Below are 22,776 nucleotides of genomic sequence, written 5' to 3' on the forward strand. Positions count from 1 at the left end.
AAATTTTTTTTAGGTTTCTGAAAGGGCTTGATACACAGATGCCATGAAGCAAAATTAAAAATATTCCCTCAAGTGTTGCCAGAGTAAAAAACTACTTCCTGTTTAGAAGAAATCCAAAATGGTGGCCAAACCACGTGACCAATCGTAAACATTTTTTCAAACATAAATGGGATTCATATATAGAAGCTAAATACTACATATGAGAGCATTCTGCTTGGTGGTTCTGAAGAAGAAGATTTTCAAGTGTTTTTTGCCGTTTTTAGGAAAAACAAAATGGCGGGAAAAGTCACATGACCGCTAAAGTTTTTATTGCTGATATTTATTACACATGAGTTGTACTATATACCATAAAAAAATCTAGACGCCTAGACCCTCAGAAAGTGGTCAAACAGCCACTTCCGGTTTTATTTCAATCCAATATGGCTGCCAAACTAATTGTCCAATCGAAATTCTGAAAGCATGTTGCACCAGTTCACATTATGGACTATCAGTATAGAGCATTATCAGACCATTCTGTTCAGCGGTTTTCTCAAACGGCTTGACGAAAAAAGTTACGGAAGAAAGAAGATGATGAAGAAGAAGAAAAAACCGGACAATAAGAATAGGGGCCTCGCCCTTCGGGCTTGGGCCCCTAAAGATTAAAGCCGCAAGCGGCGTCACCGGGGCCCAAGCTGACAAGATTCTGTTTCATAATTAATGTGGTCACATGTTAGACAATCAGGTAGCTTGAATTATCAGTAACATGAGGTCAAAATGAAGTTGGTACCATGTATTTACCTGGTTTGGTTATCGAAATATGGTTTTCAGGATATATAATGAGCCATGTTCTTAATAATGAGATTACATAATCATATATAGCCATTTCTAATGTCAGTTACATCTTTCATTCAATGTCTTCATAATGACACTTGTTACATGTCCTGCTCTGCGACAGTGTTTTAGATATGACTGCTTTGCATATTAATGAGTTCACATGACCATATATGGTCATCTGTTATTTTTAATCAAATCTCTTGTTCACTGTTGTCATAATAACACAGGATTCATCTTCCTAACTGCAACAGTGTTTAAGATATAATGGTTATGCATATTAATGAGTTCACATGACCATATATGGTTATCTGTTATTTTAATCAAATCTCTTGTTCACTGTTGTCATAATGACACAGGATTTATCTTCCTAACTGCAACAGTGTTTAAGATATAATGGTTATGCATATTAATGAGTTTACATGACCATATATGGTCATCTGTTATTTTAATCAAATCTCTTGTTCACTGTTGTCATAATAACACAGGATTCATCTTCGTAACTGCAACAGTGTTTAAGATATAATGGTTATGCATATCAATGAGTTCACATGACCATATATGGTCATCTGTTATTTTAATCAAATCTCTTGTTCACTGTTGTCATAATAACACAGGATTCATCACCCTAACTGCGACAGTGTTTGAGTTATAACAGTTATGCATATTAATGAGGTTAGAAGCCCCCACCCCATGGGTGCCCAGCCACGTGGCCTAGCAGTGTGCTATTGGGGAAAAATGATGCATCTGATGACACAAATGCACATACAAAATGTGAAAGAAATCAGACTAATACAAAACATGTAGTTGCATAATTTCTATTTTCACAAAATCCAAGATGGCGGCCAAACCACGTGACTGATCAAAATAATATTATTTTTCTCATATGGAGCTAAGGCCAGGCATGGTAAATATAAAAACATCTAGTTGATTGGTTGAATCGTCTCTGAGAAACAAATGCCCAAACTTTTGGTCAATTTTGCTTAAAATCCAAGATGGCGGCCAAACCATGTGACTGATCTGAAATCTTTTTTAGGTTTCTGAAATAGTTTGATATACAGATGCCATGAAGCAAAATTGAAAATAATCCCGCAAGTGTTGCCAGAGTAAAAAACTACTTCCTGTTTAGAAGAAATCCAAAATGGTGGCCAAACCACGTGACCAATCATAAACATTTTTTCAAACATAAATCGGATTCATATATAGAAGCTAAATACTACATATGAGAGCATTCTGCTTGGTGGTTCTGAAGAAGAAGATTGTTAAGTGTTTTTTGCCGTTTTTAGGAAAAACAAAATGGCGGGAAAAGTCACATGACCGCTAAAGTTTTTATTGCTGATATTTATTACACATGAGTTGTACTATACACCATAAAAAAATCTAGACGCCTAGTCCCTCAGAAAGTGGTCAAACAGCCACTTCCGGTTTTAATTCAATCCAACATGGCTGCCAAACTAATCGACCAATCAAAATTCTGAAAGCATGTTGCACTAGTTCACATTAGGGACTATAAGTATAGAGCATTTTCAGACTATTCAGTTCAGCAGTTTTCTCAAATGGCTTGACGAAAGAAGTTGTGGAAGAAAGAAGAAGAAAGAAGAAGAAATTAAAGCCGCAAGCGGCGTCACCGGGGCCCAAGCTGATAAGATTCTATTTCATAATTAATGAGGTCACATGTTAGACAATCAGCTGCAGGTAGATTGTATTATCAGTAACATGAGGTCGAAATGAAGTTGGTACCATGTATTTACCTGGTTTGGTTATCGAAATATGGTTTTCAGGATATATAATGAGCCATGTTCTTATGCACAATAATGAGATTACATAATCATATATAGCCATTTCTAATGTCAGTTACATCTTTCATTCAATGTCTTCATAATGACACTACTTACATGTCCTGCTCTGCGATAGTGTTTCAGATATGACTGCTATGTATATTAATGAGTTCACATGACCATATATGGTCATCTGTTATTTTTAAACAAATCTCTTGTTCACTGTTGTCATAATAACACAAGATTCATCTTCCTAACTGCGACAGTGTTTTAGATATGACTGCTATGCATATTAATGAGTTCACATGACCATATATGGTTATCTGTTATTTTAATCAAATCTCTTGTTCACTGTTGTCATAATGACACAGGATTTATCTTCCTAACTGCGACTGTGTTTAAGATATAATGGTTATGCATATTAATGAGTTCACATGACCATATATGGTTATCTGTTATTTTAATCAGATCTCTTGTTCACTTGTTGTCATAATGACACAGGATTCATCTTCCTAACTGCAACAGTGTTTGAGATATAACGATTACGCATATTAATGAGCTCACATGACTATATATGGTCATCTGTTATTTTAATTAAATCTTTTGTTCAATGTTGTCATAATAACACAGGATTCCACTTCCAAACTGCAACAGTGTTTGAGATATGACAGTTATGCATATTAATGAGCTCACATGACCATATATGGTCATTTGTTATTTTAATCGAATCTCTTGTTCAACGTTGTCATAATAACACAGGATTCATCATCCTAACTACAACAGTGCTTGAGTTATAACAGTTATGCATATTAATAAGGTTAGAAGCCCTGACCCCATGGGTGCCCAGCCACGTGGCCTAACAGTGTGCTATTGGGGCAAAATGATCCATCTGATGACACAAATGCACATACAAAATTTGAAAGAAATCAGACTAATACAAAACATGTAGTTGCATAATTTCTATTTTCACAAAATCCAAGATGGCGGCCAAACCACGTGACTGATCAAAATAATATTATTTTTCTCGTATGCAGCTAAGGCCAGGCATGGTAAATATGAAAACATCTAGTAGATTGGTTGAATCGTCTCTGAGAAACAAATACCCAAACTTTTGGTCAATTTTGCTTAAAATCCAAAATGGCGGCCAAACCATGTGACTGATCTGAATTTTTTTTTAGATTTCTGAAAGGGCTTGATGCATAGATGCCATGAAGCAAAACTGAAAATATTCCCTCAAGTGATGCCAGAGTAAAAAACCACTTCCTGTTTAGAAGAAATCCAAAATGGTGGCCAAACCACGTGACCAATCGTAAACATTTTTTCAAACATAAATGGTATTCATATATAGAAGCTAAATACTACATATGAGAGCATTCTGCTTGGTGGTTCTGAAGAAGAAGATTTTAAAGTGTTTTTTGCCGTTTTTAGGAAAAACAAAATGGCGGAAAAAGTCACATAAACGCTAAAGTTTTTATTGCTGATATTTATTACACATGAGTTGTACTATATACCATAAAAAAATCTAGAAGCCTAGACCCTCAGAAAGTGGTCAAACAGCCACTTCCGGTTTTATTTCAATCCAATATGGCTGCCAAACTAATTGGGCAATCAAAATTCTGAAAGCATGTTGCACTAGGTTACATTAGGGACTATAAGTATAGAGCTTTTTCAGACTATTCAGTTTAGCAGTTTTCTCAAACGGCTTGACGAAAGAAGTTGTGGAAGAAAGAAGAAGAAGAAGAAGAAGAAAGAAGAAGAAATTAAAGCCGCAAGCGGCGTCACCGGGGCCCAAGCTGACAAGATTCTGTTTCATAATTAATGTGGTCACATGTTAGACAATCAGGTAGCTTGAATTATCAGTAACATGAGGTAGAAATGAAGTTGGTACCATGTATTTACCTGGTTTGGTTATCGAAATATGGTTTTCAGGATATATAATGAGCCATGTTCTTATGCACAATAATGAGATTACATAATCATATATAGCCATTTCTAATGTCAGTTACATCTTTCATTCAATGTCTTCATAATGACACTAGTTACATGTCCTGCTCTGCGACAGTGTTTCAGATATGACTGCTATGCATATTAATGAGTTTACATGACCATATATGGTCATCTGTTATTTTAATCAAATCTCTTGTTCACTGTTGTCATAATAACACAGGATTCATCTTCCTAACTGCAACAGTGTTTAAGATATAATGGTTATGCATATTAATGAGTTCACATGACCATATATGGTCATCTGTTATTTTAATCAAATCTCTTGTTCACTGTTGTCATAATAACACAGGATTCATCTTCCTAACTGCAACAGTGTTTGAGATATAACGATTATGCATATTAATTAGCTCACATGACCATATATGGCCATCTGTTATTTTAATCAAATCTTTTGTTCAATGTTGTCATAATAACACAGGATTCCACTTCCTAACTGCAACAGTGTTTGAGATATGACAGTTATACATATTAATGAGGTTAGAAGCCCCCACCCCATGGGTGCCCAGCCACGTGGCCTAGCAGTGTGCTATTGGGGCAAAATGATGCATCTGACGACACAAATGCACATACAAAATTTGAAAGAAATCAGACTAATACAAAACATGTAGTTGCATAATTTCTATTTTCACAAAATCCAAGATGGCGGCCAAACCACGTGACTGATCAAAATAATATTATTTTTCTCGTATGCAGCTAAGGCCAGGCATGGTAAATATAAAAACATCTAGTAGATTGGTTGAATCGTCTCAGAGAAACAAATGCCCAAACTTTTGGTCAATTTTGCTTAAAATCCAAGATGGCGGCCAAACCATGTGACTGATCTGAAATTTTTTTTAGGTTTCTGAAAGGGTTACATAGGGACATGCCATGACGCAATATTTGAGATTAACGCTCAAGTGTGGCATGAGTAAAAAAACTACATCCTGTTGAGAACAAACCCAAAATGGCGGCCAAACCACGTGACCAATCATAATGAATTTCTCAAATCTAAATCTGCTCTATATGTAGAAGCTAAGTACTGAATATGAGAACATTTTACTTGGCGGTTCTGAAGAAGAAGATTTTAAAGTGTTTTTTGCCGTTTTTAGGAAAAACAAAATGGCGGGAAAAGTCACATGACCGCTAAAGTTTTTATTGCTGATATTTATTACACATGAGTTGTACTATATACCACAAAAAAATCTAGACGCCTAGACCCTCAGAAAGTGGTCAAACAGCCACTTCCGGTTTTATTTCAATCCAATATGGCTGCCAAACTAATTGACCAATCAAAATTCTGAAAGCATGTTGCACCAGTTCACATTAGGGACTATCAGTAAAGAACATTATCAGACCATTCCGTTCAGCGGTTTTCTCAAACGGCTTGACGAAAAAAGTTACGGAAGAAAGAAAGAAAGAAGAAAGAAGAAAAAACCGGACAATAAGAATAGGGGCCTCGCCCTTCAGGCTTGGGCCCCTAATTAAAGCCGCAAGCGGCGTCACCGGGGCCCAAGCTGACAAGATTCTGTTTCATAATTAATGTGGTCACATGTTAGACAATCAGGTAGCTTGAATTATCAGTAACATGAGGTCAAAATGAAGTTGGTACCATGTATTTACTTGGTTTGGTTATCAAAATATGGTTTTCAGGATATATAATGAGCCATGTTCTTATGCACAATAATGAGATTACATAATCATATATAGCCATTTCTAATGTCAGTTACATCTTTCATTCAATGTCTTCATAATGACACTAGTTACATGTCCTGCTCTGCGACAGTGTTTCAGATATGACTGCTATGCATATTAATGAGTTCACATGACCATATATGGTCATCTGTTATTTTAATCAAATCTCTTGTTCACTGTTGTCATAAGAACACAGGATTCATCTTCCTAACTGCAACAGTGTTTAAGATATAATGGTTATGCATATTAATGAGTTCACATGATCATATATGGTCATCTGTTAATCAAATCTCTTGTTCACTGTTGTCATAATAACACAGGATTCATCTTCCTAACTGCGACAGTGTTTTAGATATGACTGCTATGCATATTAATGAGTTCACATGACCATATATGGTTATCTATTATTTAATCAAATCTCTTGTTCGCTGTTGTCATAATGACACAGGACACATCTTTCATTCAATGTCTTCATAATGACACTAGTTACATGTCCTGCTCTGCGACAGTGTTTCAGATATGACTGCTATGCATATTAATGAGTTCACATGACCATATATGGTCATCTGTTATTTTAATCAAATCTCTTGTTCACTGTTGTCATAAGAACACAGGATTCATCTTCCTAACTGCAACAGTGTTTACGATATAATGGTTATGCATATTAATGAGTTCACATGACCATATATGGTCATCTGTTATTTTAATCAAATCTCTTGTTCACTGTTGTCATAATAACACAGGATTCATCTTCCTAACTGCGACAGTGTTTTAGATATGACTGCTATGCATATTAATGAGTTCACATGACCATATATGGTTATCTATTATTTAATCAAATCTCTTGTTCACTGTTGTCATAATGACACAGGATTCATCTTTCTAACTACAACAGTGTTTGAGATATAACGATTATGCATATTAATGAGCTCACGTGACTATATATGGTCATCTGTTATTTTAATCAAATCTCTTGTTCACTGTTGTCATAATAACACAGGATTCCACTTCCTAACTGCAACAGTGTTTGAGATATGACAGTTATGCATATTAATGAGCTCACATGACCATATATGGTCATTTGTTATTTTAATCGAATCTCTTGTTCAAGGTTGTCATAAAAACACAGGATTCATCATCCTAACTACAACAGTGCTTGAGTTATAACAGTTATGCATATTAATGAGGTTAGAAGCCCCCACCCCATGGGTGCCCAGCCACGTGGCCTAACATTGTGCTATTGGGGCAAAATGATGCATCTGATGACACAAATGCACATACAAAATTTGAAAGAAAGCAGACAAATACAAAACATGTAGTTGCATAATTTCTATTTTCACAAAATCCAAGATGGCGGCCAAACCACGTGACTGATCAAAATAATATTATTTTTCTCGTATGCAGCTAAGGCCAGGCATGGTAAATATAAAAACATCTAGTAGATTGGTTGAATCGTCTCTGAGAAACAAATACCCAAACTTTTGGTCAATTTTGCTTAAAATCCAAAATGGCGGCCAAACCATGAGACTGATCTGAAATTTTGTTTAGGTTTCTGAAAGGGCTTGATACACAGATGCCATGAAGCAAAATTGAAAATATTCCCTCAAGTGTTGCCAGAGTAAAAAACTACTTCCTGTTTAGAAGAAATCCAAAATGGTGGCCAAACCACGTGACCAATCGTAAACATTTATTCAAACATAAATGGGATTCATATATAGAAGCTAAATACCACATATGAGAGCATTCTGCTTGGTGGTTCTGAAGAAGAAGATTTTTAAGTGTTTTTTGCCGTTTTTAGGAAAAACAAAATGGCGGGAAAAGTCACATGACCGCTAAAGTTTTTATTGTTGATATCTATTACACATGAGTTGTACTATATACCATAAAAAAATCTAGATGCCTAGACCCTCAGAAAGTGGTCAAACAGCCACTTCCGGTTTTATTTCAATCCAATATGGCTGCCAAACTAATTGACCAATCGAAATTCTGAAAGCATGTTGCACCAGTTCACATTATGGACTATCAGTATGAACCATTATCAGACCATTCCGTTCAGCGGTTTTCTCAAACGGCTTGACGAAAGAAGTTGTGGAAGAAAGAAGAAGAAAGAAGAAAAAACCGAACAATAAGAATAGGGGCCTCGCCCTTCGGGCTTGGGCCCCTAAAAACCGGACAATAAGAATAGGGGCCTCGCCCTTTGGGCTTGGGCCCCTAAAAACCGAACAATAAGAATAGGGGCCTCGCCCTTTGGGCTTGGGCCCCTAAAAAAACCGGACAATAAGAATAGGGGCCTCGCCCTTCGGGCTTGGGCCCCTAATTAAAGCCGCAAGCGGCGTCACCGGGGCCCAAGCTGATAAGATCCTGTTTCATAATTAATGAGGTCACATGTTAGACAATCAGGTAGCTTGAATTATCAGTAACATGAGGTCGAAATGAAGTTGGTACCATGTATTTACCTGGTTTGGTTATCGAAATATGGTTTTCAGGATATATAATGAGCCATGTTCTTATGCACAATAATGAGATTACATAATCATATATAGCCATTTCTAATGTCAGTTACATCTTTCATTCAATGTCTTCATAATGACACGAGTTACATGTCCTGCTCTGCGACTGTGTTTCAGATATGACTGCTTTGCATATTAATGAGTTCACATGACCATATATGGTCATCTGTTATTTTAATCAAATTTCTTGTTCACTGTTGTCATAATAACACAGGATTCATCTTCCTAACTGCAACAGTGTTTAAGATATAATGGTTATGCACAATAATGAGATTACATAATCATATATAGCCATTTCTAATGTCAGTTACATCTTTCATTCAATGTCTTCATAATGACACTAGTTACATGTCCTGCTCTGCGACAGTGTTTTAGATATGACTGCTATGCATATTAATGAGTTCACATGACCATATATGGTCATCTGTTATTTTAATCAAATCTCTTGTTCACTGTTGTCATAATAAAACAGGATTCATCTTCCTAACTGAAACAGTGTTTAAGATATAATGGTTATGCATATTATTGAGTTCACATGACCATATATGGTCATCTGTTATTTTAATGAAATCAATTGCTCACTGTTGTCCTGAAAACCCAGGAACCATCATCCTAACTACAACAGTGTTTGAGAGATAATGGTTATGCATATTAATGAGTTCCTATGACCATATATGGTCATCTGTTATTTTAATCAAATCCTTGTTCACTCTTGTCATAATAACACAGGATTCATCACCCTAACTGCAACAGTGTTTGAGATCTAACGATTACGCATATTAATGAGCTCACATGACCATATATGGTCATCTGTTATTTTAATCAAATCTCTTGTTCAATGTTGTCATAATAACACAGGATTCATCTTCCTAACTACAACAGTGATTGAGTTATAACAGTTATGCATATTAATGAGGTTAGAAGCCCCCACCCCATGGGTGCCCAGCCACGTGGCCTAGCAGTGTGCTATTGGGGCAAAATGATGCATCTGATGACACAAATGCACATACAAAATTTGAAAGAAATCAGACAAATACAAAACATGTAGTTGCATAATTTCTATTTTGACAAAATCCAAGATGGCGGCCAAACCACGTATCTGATCAAAATAATATTATTTTTCTCGTATGGAGCTAAGGCCAGGCATGGTAAATATATAAACATCTAGTAGATTGGTTGAATCACCTCTGAGAAACAAATCCCCAAACTTTTGGTCAATTTTGCTTAAAATCCAAGATGGCGGCCAAACCATGTGACTGATCTGAAATCTTTTTTAGGTTTCTGAAAGAGTTTGATATACAGATGCCATGAAGCAAAATTGAAAATATTCCCTCAAGTGTTGCCAGAGTAAAAAACTACTTCCTGTTTAGAAGAAATCCAAAATGGTGGCCAAACCATGTGACCAATCGTAATAATTTTGTCAAACATAAATGGGCTTCATATATAGAAGCCAAAGACTATATATGAGAGCATTCTGCTTTATGGTTCTGAAGAAGAAGATTTTTAAGTGTTTTTTGCCGTTTTCAGGGAAAACAAAATGGCGGGAAAAGTCACGTGACCGCTAAAGCTTTTATTGCTGATATTTATTACACATGAGTTGTACTATATACCATAAAACAATCTAGACGCCTAGACCCTCAGAAAGTGGTCAAACAGCCACTTCCGGTTTTATTTCAATCCAATATGGCTGCCAAACTAATTGACCAATCGAAATTCTGAAAGCATGTTGCACCAGTTCACATTAGGGACTATCAGTATAGAGCATTATCAGATCATTCCGTTCAGCGGTTTTCTCAAACGGCTTGACGAAAAAAGTTACGGAAGAAAGAAAGAAAGAAAGAAAGAAAGATTAAAGCCGCAAGCGGCGTCACCGGGGCCCAAGCTGATAAGATTCTGTTTCATAATTAATGAGGTCACATGTTAGACAATCAGGTAGCTCTTATTATCAGTAACATGAGGTCGAAATGAAGTTGGTACCATGTATTTACCTGCTTTGGTTATCGAAATATGGTTTTCAGGATATATAATGAGCCATGTTCTTATGCACAATAATGAGATTACATAATCATATATAGCCATTTCTAATGTCAGTTACATCTTTCATTCAATGTCTTCATAATGACACTAGTTACATGTCCTGCTCTACGACAGTGTTTCAGATATGACTGCTATGCATATTAATGAGTTCACATGACCATATATGGTCATCTGTTATTTTAATCAAATCTCTTGCTCACTGTTGTCATAATAACACAGGATTCATCTTCCTAACTGCAACAGTGTTTAAGATATAATGGTTATGCATATTAATGAGTTCACATGACCATATATGGTAATCTGTTATTTTAATGAAATCAATTGTTTAATGTTGTCATAATAACACAGGTTTCATCTTCCTAACTCCAACAGTGCTTGAGATATAATGGTTATGCATATTAATGAGTTCACATGACCATATATGGTCATCTGTTATTTTAATCAAATCTCTTGTTCACTGTTGTCATGATAACACAGGAATCATCTTCCTTACTACAACAGTGTTTGAGATATAATGGTTATGCATATTAATGAGTTCACATGACCATATATGGTAATCTGTTATTTTAATGAAATCAATTGTTTAATGTTGTCATAATAACACAGGTTTCATCTTCCTAACTCCAACAGTGCTTGAGATATATCAGTTATGCATATTAATGAGGTTAGAAGCCCCCACCCCTTAGGCGCCCAGTGACAAAACCCAGCCACGTGCCATTCGGTTGAAAAAATGCATCTCAAGAGTAGAATGCACATATACAATTTTAGCCAAATCGGACCAATACAACACATGTAATTGCACAAGATCTGTTTTCATAAAATCCAAGATGGCGGCCAAACCATGTGACTGATCAAAATAATATTATTTTTCTCATATGGAGCTAAGGCCAGGCATGGTAAATATAAAAACATCTGGTAGATTGGTTGAATCACCTCTGAGAAACAAATGCCCAAACTTTTGGGCAATTTTGCTTAAAATCCAAGATGGCGGCCAAACCACGTGACTGATCTGAAATCTTTTTTAGGTTTCTGAAAGAGATAGATATACAGATGCCATGAAGCAAAATTGAAAATAATCCCTCAAGTGTTGCCATAGTAAAAAACTACTTCCTGTTTAGAAGAAATCTAAAATGGTGGCCAAACCACGTGACCAATCGTAATAATTTTATCAAACCTAAACGGGATTCATATATAGAAGCTAAATACAACACATGAGAGGATTCTGCTAGGTGGTTCTGAAGAAGAAGATTTTTTAGTGTTTTTTGCCGTTTTTAGGAAAAACAAAATGGCGGGAAAAGTCACATGACCGCTAAAGTTTTTATTACTGATATCTATTACACATGAGTTGTCCTATATACCATAAAAAAATCTAGACGCCTAGACCCTCAGAAAGTGGTCAAACAGCCACTTCCGGTTTTATTTCAATTCAATATGGCTGCCAAACTAATTGACCAATCGAAATTTTGAAAGCATGTTGCACCAGTTCACATTAGGGACTATCAGTATAGAGCATTATCAAACCATTCCGTTCAGCAGTTTTCCCAAACGGCTTGACGAAAAAAGTTACGGAAGAAAGAAAGAAAGAAAGAAAGAAGAAATTAAAGCCGCAAGCGGCATCACCGGGGCCCAAGCTGATAAGATTCTGTTTCATAATTAATGAGGTCACATGTTAGACAATCAAGTAGCTTGAATTATCAGTAACATGAGGTCGAAATGAAGTTGGTACCATGTATTTACCTGGTTTGGTTATCGGAATATGGTTTTCAGGATATATAATGAGCCATGTTCTCATGCACAATAATGAGATTACATAATCATATATAGCCATTTCAAATGTCAGTTACATCTTTCATTCAATGTCTTCATAATGACACTAGTTACATGTCCTGCTCTGCGACAGTGTTTCAGATATGACTGCTATGCATATTAATAAGTTTACATGACCATATATGGTCAACTGTTATTTTAATCAAATCTCTTGTTCACTGTTGTCATAATAACACAGGATTCATCTTCCTAACTGCAACAGTGTTTAAGATATAATGGTTATGCATATTAATGAGTTCACATGACCATATATGGTCATCTGTTATTTTAATCAAATCTCTTGTTCACTGTTGTCATAATAACACAGGATTCATCTTCCTAACTGCGACAGTGTTTTAGATATGACTGCTATGCATATTAATGAGTTCACATGACCATATATGGTTATCTGTTATTTTAATCAAATCTCTAGTTCACTGTTGTCATAATGACACAGGATTTATCTTCCTAACTGCGACAGTGTTTAAGATATAATGGTTATGCATATTAATGAGTTCACATGACCATATATGGTTATCTGTTATTTTAATCAAATCTCTTGTTCACTGTTGTCATAATGACACAGGATTCATCTTCCTAACTGCAACAGTGTTTGAGATATAACAATTACGCATATTAATGAGCTCACGTGACTATATATGGTCATCTGTTATTTTAATCAAATCTTTTGTTCAATGTTGTCATAATAACACAGGATTCCACTTCCTAACTGCAACAGTGTTTGAGATATGACAGTTATGCATATTAATGAGCTCACATGACCATATATGGTCATTTGTTATTTTAATCGAATCTCTTGTTCAAGGTTGTCATAATAACACAGGATTCATCATCCTAACTACAACAGTGTTTGAGTTATAACAGTTATGCATATTAATGAGGTTAGAAGCCCCCACCCCATGGGTGCCCAGCCACGTGGCCTAACAGTGTGCTATTGGGGCAAAATGATGCATCTGATGACACAAATGCACATACAAAATTTGAAAGAAATCAGACTAATACAAAACATGTAGTTGCATAATTTCTATTTTCACAAAATCCAAGATGGCGGCCAAACCATGTGACTGATCAAAATAATATTATTTTTCTCATATGTAGCTAAGGCTAGGCATGGTAAATATAAAAACATCTAGTAGATTGGTTGAATCACCTCTGAGAAACAAATGCCCAAACTTTTGGTCAATTTTGCTTAAAATCCAAAATGGGAGCCAAACCATGTGACTGATCTGAATTTTTTTTAGGTTTCTGAAAGGGCTTGATACACAGATGCCATGAAGCAAAATTGAAAATATTCCCTCAAGTGTTGCCAGAGTAAAAAACTACTTCCTGTTTAGAAGAAATCCAAAATGGTGGCCAAACCACATGACCAATCGTAAACATTTTTTCAAACATAAATCGGATTCATATATAGAAGCTAAATACAACACATGTGAGCATTCTGCTAGGTGGTTCTGAAGAAGAAGATTTTTTGGTGTTTTTTGCCGTTTTTAGGAAAAACAAAATGGCGGGAAAAGTCACATGACCGCTAAAGTTTTTATTGCTGATATCTATTACACATGAGTTGTACTATATACCATAAAAAAATCTAGACGCCTAGACCCTCAGAAAGTGGTCAAACAGCCACTTCCGGTTTTATTTCAATCCAATATGGCTGCCAAACTAATTGACCAATCAAAATTCTGACAGCATGTTGCACCAGTTCACATTAGGGACTATCAGTATAGAGCATTATCAGACCATTCCGTTCAGCGGTTTTCTCAAACGGCTTGACGAAAAAAGTTACGGCGGAAAGAAGAAAGAAAGAAAAAACCGGACAATAAGAATAGGGGCCTCGCCCTTCGGGCTTGGGCCCCTAATTAAAGCCGCAAGCGGCATCACCGGGGCCCAAGCTGACAAGATTCTGTTTCATAATTAATGAGTTCACATGTTAGACAATCAGGTAGCTTGAATTATCAGTAACATGAGGTCAAAATGAAGTTGGTACCATGTATTTACTTGGTTTGGTTATCAAAATATGGTTTTCAGGATATATAATGAGCCATGTTCTTATGCACAATAATGAGATTACATAATCATATATAGCCATTTCTAATGTCAGTTACATCTTTCATTCAATGTCTTCATAATGACACTAATTACATGTCCTGCTCTGCGACAGTGTTTCAGATATGACTGCTATGCATATTAATGAGTTCACATGACCATATATGGTCATCTGTTATTTTAATCAAATCTCTTGTTCACTGTTGTCATAAGAACACAGGATTCATCTTCCTAACTGCAACAGTGTTTAAGATATAATGGTTATGCATATTAATGAGTTCACATGACCATATATGGTCATTTGTTATTTTAATCAAATCTCTTGTTCACTCTTGTCATAATAACACAGGATTCATCTTCCTAACTGCGACAGTGTTTTAGATATGACTGCTATGCATATTAATGTGTTCACATGACCATATATGGTTATCTGTTATTTAATCAAATCTCTTGTTCACTGTTGTCATAATGACACAGGATTTATCTTCCTAACTGCGACAGTGTTTAAGATATAATGGTTATGCATATTAATGAGTTCACATGACCATATATGGTGATCTGTTATTTTAATCAAATTTCTTGTTCACTGTTGTCATAATGACACAGGATTCATCTTCCTAACTGCAACAGTGTTTGAGATATAACGATTACGCATATTAATGAGCTCACGTGACTATATATGGTCATCTGTTATTTTAATCAAATCTTTTGTTCAATGTTGTCATAATAACACAGGATTCCACTTCCTAACTGCAACAGTGTTTGAGATATGACAGTTATGCATATTAATGAGCTCACATGACCATATATGGCCATTTGTTATTTTAATCGAATCTCTTGTTCAAGGTTGTCATAATAACACAGGATTCATCATCCTAACTACAACAGTGCTTGAGTTATAACAGTTATGCATATTAATGAGGTTAGAAGCCCCCACCCCATGGGTGCCCAGCCACGAGGCCTAACAGTGTGCTATTGGGGCAAAATGATGCATCTGATGACACAAATGCACATACAAAATTTGAAAGAAATCAGACTAATACAAAACATGTAGTTGCATAATTTCTATTTTCACAAAATCCAAGATGGCGGCCAAACCACGTGACTGATCAAAATAATATTATTTTTCTCGTATGCAGCTAAGGCCATGCATGGTAAATATAGAAACATCTAGTAGATTGGTTGAATCGTCTCTGAGAAACAAATACCCAAACTTTTGGTCAATTTTACTTAAAATCCAAAATGGCGGCCAAACCATGTGACTGATCTGAAATTTTTTTTAGGTTTCTGAAAGGGCTTGATACACAGATGCCATGAAGCAAAATTGAAAATATTCCCTCAAGTGTTGCCAGAGTAAAAAACTACTTCCTGTTTAGAAGAAATCCAAAATGGTGGCCAAACCACGTGACCAATCGTAAACATTTTGTCAAACATAAATGGGATTCATATATAGAAGCTAAATACTACATATGAGAGCATTCTGCTTGGTGGTTCTGAAGAAGAAGATTTTTGAGTGTTTTATGCCGTTTTTAGGAAAAACAAAATGGCGGGAAAAGTCACATGACCGCTAAAGTTTTTATTGCTGATATTTATTACACATGAGTTGTACTATATACCATAAAAAAATCTAGACGCCTAGACCCTCAGAAAGTGGTCAAACAGCCACTTCCGGTTTTATTTCAATCCAATATGGCTGCCAAACTAATTGACCAATCGAAATTCTGACAGCATGTTGCACCAGTTCACATTAGGGACTATCAGTATAGAGCATTATCAGACCATTCTGTTCAGCAGTTTTCTCAAACGGCTTGACGAAAAAAGTTACGGAAGAAAGAAAGAAGAAAGAAAAAACCGGACAATAAGAATAGGGGCCTCGCCCTTTGGGCTTGGGCCCCTAAAAAACCGGACAATAAGAATAGGGGCCTCGCCCTTCGGGCTTGGGCCCCTAATTAAAGCCGCAAGCGGCGTCACCGGGGCCCAAGCTGACAAGATTCTGTTTCATAATTAATGAGGTCACATGTTAGACAATCAGGTAGCTTGAATTATCAGTAACATGAGGTCAAAATGAAGTTGGTACCATGTATTTACCTGGTTTGGTTATCGAAATATGGTTTTCAGGATATATAATGAGCCATGTTCTTAATAATGAGATTACATAATCATATATAGTCATTTCTAATGTCAGTTGCATCTTTCATTCAATGTCTTCATAATGACACTAGTTACATGTCCTGCTCTGCGACAGTGTTTTAGATATGACGGCTATGCATATTAATGAGTTCACATGACCATATATGGTCATCTGTTATTTTAATCAAATCTCTTGTTCACTGTTGTCATAATAACACAGGATTCATCTTCCTAACTGCAACAGTGTTTAAGATATAATGGTTATGCATATTAATGAGTTGACATGACCATATATGGTCATCTGTTATTTTAATCAAATCCCTTGTTCATTGTTGTCATGATAACACAGGAATCATCTTCCTACCTGCAACAGTGCTTGAGATATAACAGTTGTGCATATTAATGAGTTCACATGACCATATATGGTAATCTGTTATTTTAATGAAATTGCTTGTTCACTGTTGTCATGATAACACAGGAATCATCTTCCTAACTGCAACAGTGCTTGAGATATAACAGCTATGCATATTAATGAGGTTAGAAGCCCCCCACCCCATGGGCGCGTAGCCACATGACCTAGCCATGTGCCATTAAGGGGAAAGAATGTATCTAAAGAGTAGAATACACGTACAAAATTTTATTCCAATCGGACTAATACAAAACATGTAGTTGCATAATTTCAATTTTCACAAAATCCAAGATGGCGGCCAAACCACGTGACTTATCGAAAATATATTATTTTTTCCATATGGAGTTGAGGCCAGGCATGGTAAATGTAAAAACATCTAGTAGATTCGTTGAATCACCTCTGAGAAACAAATGCCCAAACTTTTGGTCAATTTTCCTCAAATTCCAAGATGGCGGCCAAACCATGTGACTGATCTGAAATCTTTTATAGGTTTCTGAAAGAGATTGATATAGAGATGCCATGCAGCAATATTGAAAATAATCGCTCACGTGTGGCATGAGTGAAAAACTACTTCCTGTTGAGAACAAATCCAAAATGGCGGCCAAACCACGTGACCAATCATAATGAATTTCTCAAATCTAAATCTGCTCCATATGTAGAAGCTAAGCACTGAATATGAGAACATTTTACTTGGCGGTTCTGAAGAAGAAGATTTTAAAGTGTTTTTTGCCGTTCTTAGGAAAAACAAAATGGCGGGAAAAGTCACATGACCGCTAAAGTTTTTATTTCTGATATTTATTACACATGAATTGTACTATATACCATAAAAAAATCTAGACGCCTAGACCCTCAGAAAGTGGTCAAACAGCCACTTCCGGTTTTATTTCAATCCAATATGGCTGCCAAACTAATTGGCCAACCAAAATTCTGAAAGCATGTTGCACCAGTTCACATTAGGGACTAACAGCATAGAGCATTATCAGACCATTCCGTTCAGTGGTTTTCTCAAACGGCTTGACGAAAAAAGTTACGGAAGAAAGAAGAAAGAAGATGAAGAATTAAAGCTGCAAGCAGCATCACAGGGGCCCAAGTATACATGCCATAAATAATGTCAAATGATACACGTGATACACAATTAGTTTGAATGATTAGTACCATGAGGTCGAAATGCAGTTGGTTCCATATATTTATTTGAGATATAAAGGTTATTAATATATGGTCATCATCTGTTATTTTAATCAAATCTCTTGTTCAACATAGTCATGATAACACAGGATTCATCTTCCTAACTGCAACAGTGTTTGAGATACAACGATTATGCATATTAATGAGCTCACATGACCATATATGGTCATCTGTTATTTTATTCAAATCTCTTGTTTAACATCATCATAATAACACAGGTTTCATCTTCCTACCTGCAACAGTGCTTGAGATATAACAGTTATGCATATTAATGAGTTCACATGACCATATATGGTAATCTGTTATTTTAATGAAATTGCTTGTTCACTGTTGTCATGATAACACAGGAATCATCTTCCTAACTGCAACAGTGCTTGAGATATAGCAGCTATGCATATTAATGAGGTTAGAAGCCCCCCACCCCATGGGCGCGTAGCCACATGACCTAGCCATGTGCCATTAAGGGGAAAGAATGTATCTAAAGAGTAGAATACACGTACAAAATTGTATTCCAATCGGACTAATACAAAACATGTAGTTGCATAGTTTCAATTTTCACAAAATCCAAGATGGCGGCCAAACCACGTGACTTATCGAAAATATATTATTTTTTCCATATGGAGTTGAGGCCAGGCATGGTAAATATAAAAACATCTAGTAGATTCGTTGAATCACCTCTGAGAAACAAATGCCCAAACTTTTGGTCAATTTTCCTCAAAATCCAAGATGGCGGCCAAACCATGTGACTGATCTGAAATCTTTTATAGGTTTCTAAAAGAGATTGACATAGAGATGCCATGTAGCAATATTGAAAATAATCGCTCACGTGTGGCATGAGTGAAAAACTACTTCCTGTTGAGAACAAATCCAAAATGGCGGCCAAACCACGTGACCAAACATAATGAATTTCTCAAATCTAAATCTGCTCCATATGTAGAAGCTAAGTACTGAATATGAGAACATTTTATTTGGCGGTTCTGAAGAAGAAGATTTTAAAGTGTTTTTTGCCTTTTTTAGGAAAAACAAAATGGCGGGAAAAGTCACATGACCGCTAAAGTTTTTATTTCTGATATTTATTACACATGAGTTGTACTATATACCATAAAAAAAATCTAGACGCCTAGACCCTCAGAAAGTGGTCAAACAACCACTTCCGGTTTTATTTCAATCCAATATGGCTGCCAAACTAATTGGCCAATCAAAATTCTGAAAGCATGTTGCACCAGTTCATATTAGAGACTATCAATATAGAGCAATTTCAGACTATTTGGTTCAGTGGTTTTCTCAAACGGCTTGACGAAAAAAGTTACGGAAGAAAGAAGAAAGAAGATGAAGAAAAAACCGAACAATAAGAATAGGGGCCACGCCCTACAGGCTTGGGCCCCTAAAAAACCGAACAATAAGAATAGGGGCCACGCCCTACAGGCTTGGGCCCCTAAAAAAACCGGACAATAAGAATAGGGGCCTCGCCCTTCGGGCTTGGGCCCCTAAAAAACCGAACAATAAGAATAGGGGCCACGCCCTACAGGCTTGGGCCCCTAAAAAACCGAACAATAAGAATAGGGGCCTCGCCCTTTGGGCTTGGGCCCCTAAAGAAGAAGAAAAAACCGGACAATAAGAATAGGGGCCTTGCCCTTCGGGCTTGGGCCCCTAAAAAAACCGGACAATAAGAATAGGGGCCTCGCCCTTCGGGCTTGGGCCCCTAATTAAAGCCGCAAGCGGCGTCACTGGGGCCCAAGCTGACAAGATTCTGTTTCATAATTAATGTGGTCACATGTTAGACAATCAGGTAGCTTGAATTATTAGTAACATGAGGTCAAAATGAAGTTGGTACCATGTATTTACCTGGTTTGGTTATCGAAATATGGTTTTCAGGATATATAATGAGCCATGTTCTTATGCACAATAATGAGATTACATAATCATATATAGCCATTTCTAATGTCAGTTACATCTTTCATTCAATGTCTTCATAATGACACTAGTTACATGTCCTGCTCTGCGACAGTGTTTAGATATGACTGCTTTGCATATTAATGAGTTCACATGACCATATATGGTCATCTGTTATTTTAATCAAATCTCTTGTTCACTGTTGTCATAATAACAAAGGATTCATCTTCCTAACTGCAACAGTGTTTAAGATATAATGGTTATGCATATCAGTGAGTCACATGACCATATATGGTCATCTGTTATTTTAATCAAATCTCTTGTTCACTGTTGTCATAATAACACAGGATTCATCTTCCTAACTGCAACAGTGTTTAAGATATAATGGTTATGCATATTAATGAGTCACATGACCATATATGGTCATCTGTTATTTTAACAAATCTCTTGTTCACTGTTGTCATAATAACACAGGATTCATCTTCCTTACTGCAACAGTGTTTAAGATATAATGGTTATACATATTAATGAGTTCACATGACCATATATGGTCATCTGTTATTTTAATCAAATCTCTTGTTCACTGTTGTCATGATAACACAGGAATCATCTTTCTAACTACAACAGTGTTTGAGATATAATGGTTATGCATATTAATGAGTTCACATGACCATATATGGTAATCTGTTATTTTAATGAAATCAATTGTTTAATGTTGTCATAATAACACAGGTTTCATCTTCCTAACTCCAACAGTGCTTGAGATATATCAGTTATGCATATTAATGAGGTTAGAAGCCCCCACCCCTTAGGCGCTTGGCGACAAAACCCAGCCACGTGCCATTCGGTTGAAAGAATGCATCTCATGAGTAGAATGCACATGTACAATTTTAGCCAAATCGGACCAACACAACACATGTAAATGCACAAGGTTTGTTTTCATAAAATCCAAGATGGCGGCCAAACCATGTGACTGATCAAAATAATATTATTTTTCTCATATGGAGATCAGGCCAGGCATGGTAAATATAAAAACATCTTGTAGATTGGTTGAATCACCTCTGAGAAACAAATGCCCAAACTTTTGATCAATTTTGCTTAAAATCCAAGATGGCGGCCAAACCATGTGACTAATCTGAAATCTTTTTTAGGTTACTGAAAGGGAATGATATACAGATGCCATGAAGCAAAATTGAAAATAATCCCTCAAGTTTTGCCACAGTAAAAAACTACTTCCTGTTTAGAAGAAACCCAAAATGGCGGCCAAACCATGTGACCAATCATAACAATTTTTTCAAACTTAAATTGGATTCATATATAGAAGCCAAATACTACATATGAGAGCATTCTGCATAGTGGTTCTGAAGAAGAAGATTTTCAAGTGTTTTTTGACGTTTTTAGGAAAAACAAAATGGCGGGAAAAGTCACATGACCGCTAAAGTTTTTATTGTTGATATCTATTACACATGAGTTGTACTATATACCATAAAAAAATCTAGATGCCTAGACCCTCAGAAAGTGGTCAAACAGCCACTTCCGGTTTTATTTCAATCCAATATGGCTGCCAAACTAATTGACCAATCGAAATTCTGAAAGCATGTTGCACCAGTTCACATTATGGACTATCAGTATGAACCATTATCAGACCATTCCGTTCAGCGGTTTTCTCAAACGGCTTGACGAAAGAAGTTGTGGAAGAAAGAAGAAGAAAGAAGAATTAAAGCCGCAAGCGGCATCACCGGGGCCCAAGCTGACAAGATTCTGTTTCATAATTAACGTGGTCACTTGTTAGACAATCAGGTAGCTTGAATTATCAGTAACATGAGGTCAAAATAAAGTTGGTACCATGTATTTACCTGGTTTGGTTATCGAAATATGGTTTTCAGGAGATATAATGAGCCATGTTCTTATGCACAATAATGAGATTACATAATCATATATAGCCATTTCTAATGTCAGTTACATCTTTAATTCAATGTCTTCATAATGACACTAGTTACATGTCCTGCTCTGCGACAGTGTTTTAGATATGACTGTTATGCATATTAATGAGTTCACATGACCATATATGGTCATCTGTTATTTTAATCAAATCTCTTGTTCACTGTTGTCATAATAACACAGGATTCATCTTCCTAACTGCAACAGTGTTTAAGATATAATGGTTATGCATATTAATGAGTTCACATGACCATATATGGTCATCTGTTATTTTAATCAAATCTCTTGTTCACTGTTGTCATAATAACACAGGATTCATCTTCCTAACTGCAACAGAGTTTAAGATATAATAGTTATGCATATTAATGAATTCACATGACCATATATGGTCATCTGTTATTTTAATCAAATCTCTTATTCAACGTTGTCATAATAACACAGGATTCATCACCCTAACTGCGACAGTGTTTGAGTTATAACAGTTATGCATATTAATTAGAAGAATATTAGAAGCCCCCACCCCATGGGTGCCCAG

This window comes from Saccoglossus kowalevskii, chromosome 18 (genome assembly GCF_978046115.1).
Source record: "Saccoglossus kowalevskii chromosome 18, keSacKowa6.1, whole genome shotgun sequence".
In the NCBI taxonomy this organism is placed as follows: Eukaryota; Metazoa; Hemichordata; class Enteropneusta; family Harrimaniidae; genus Saccoglossus; species Saccoglossus kowalevskii.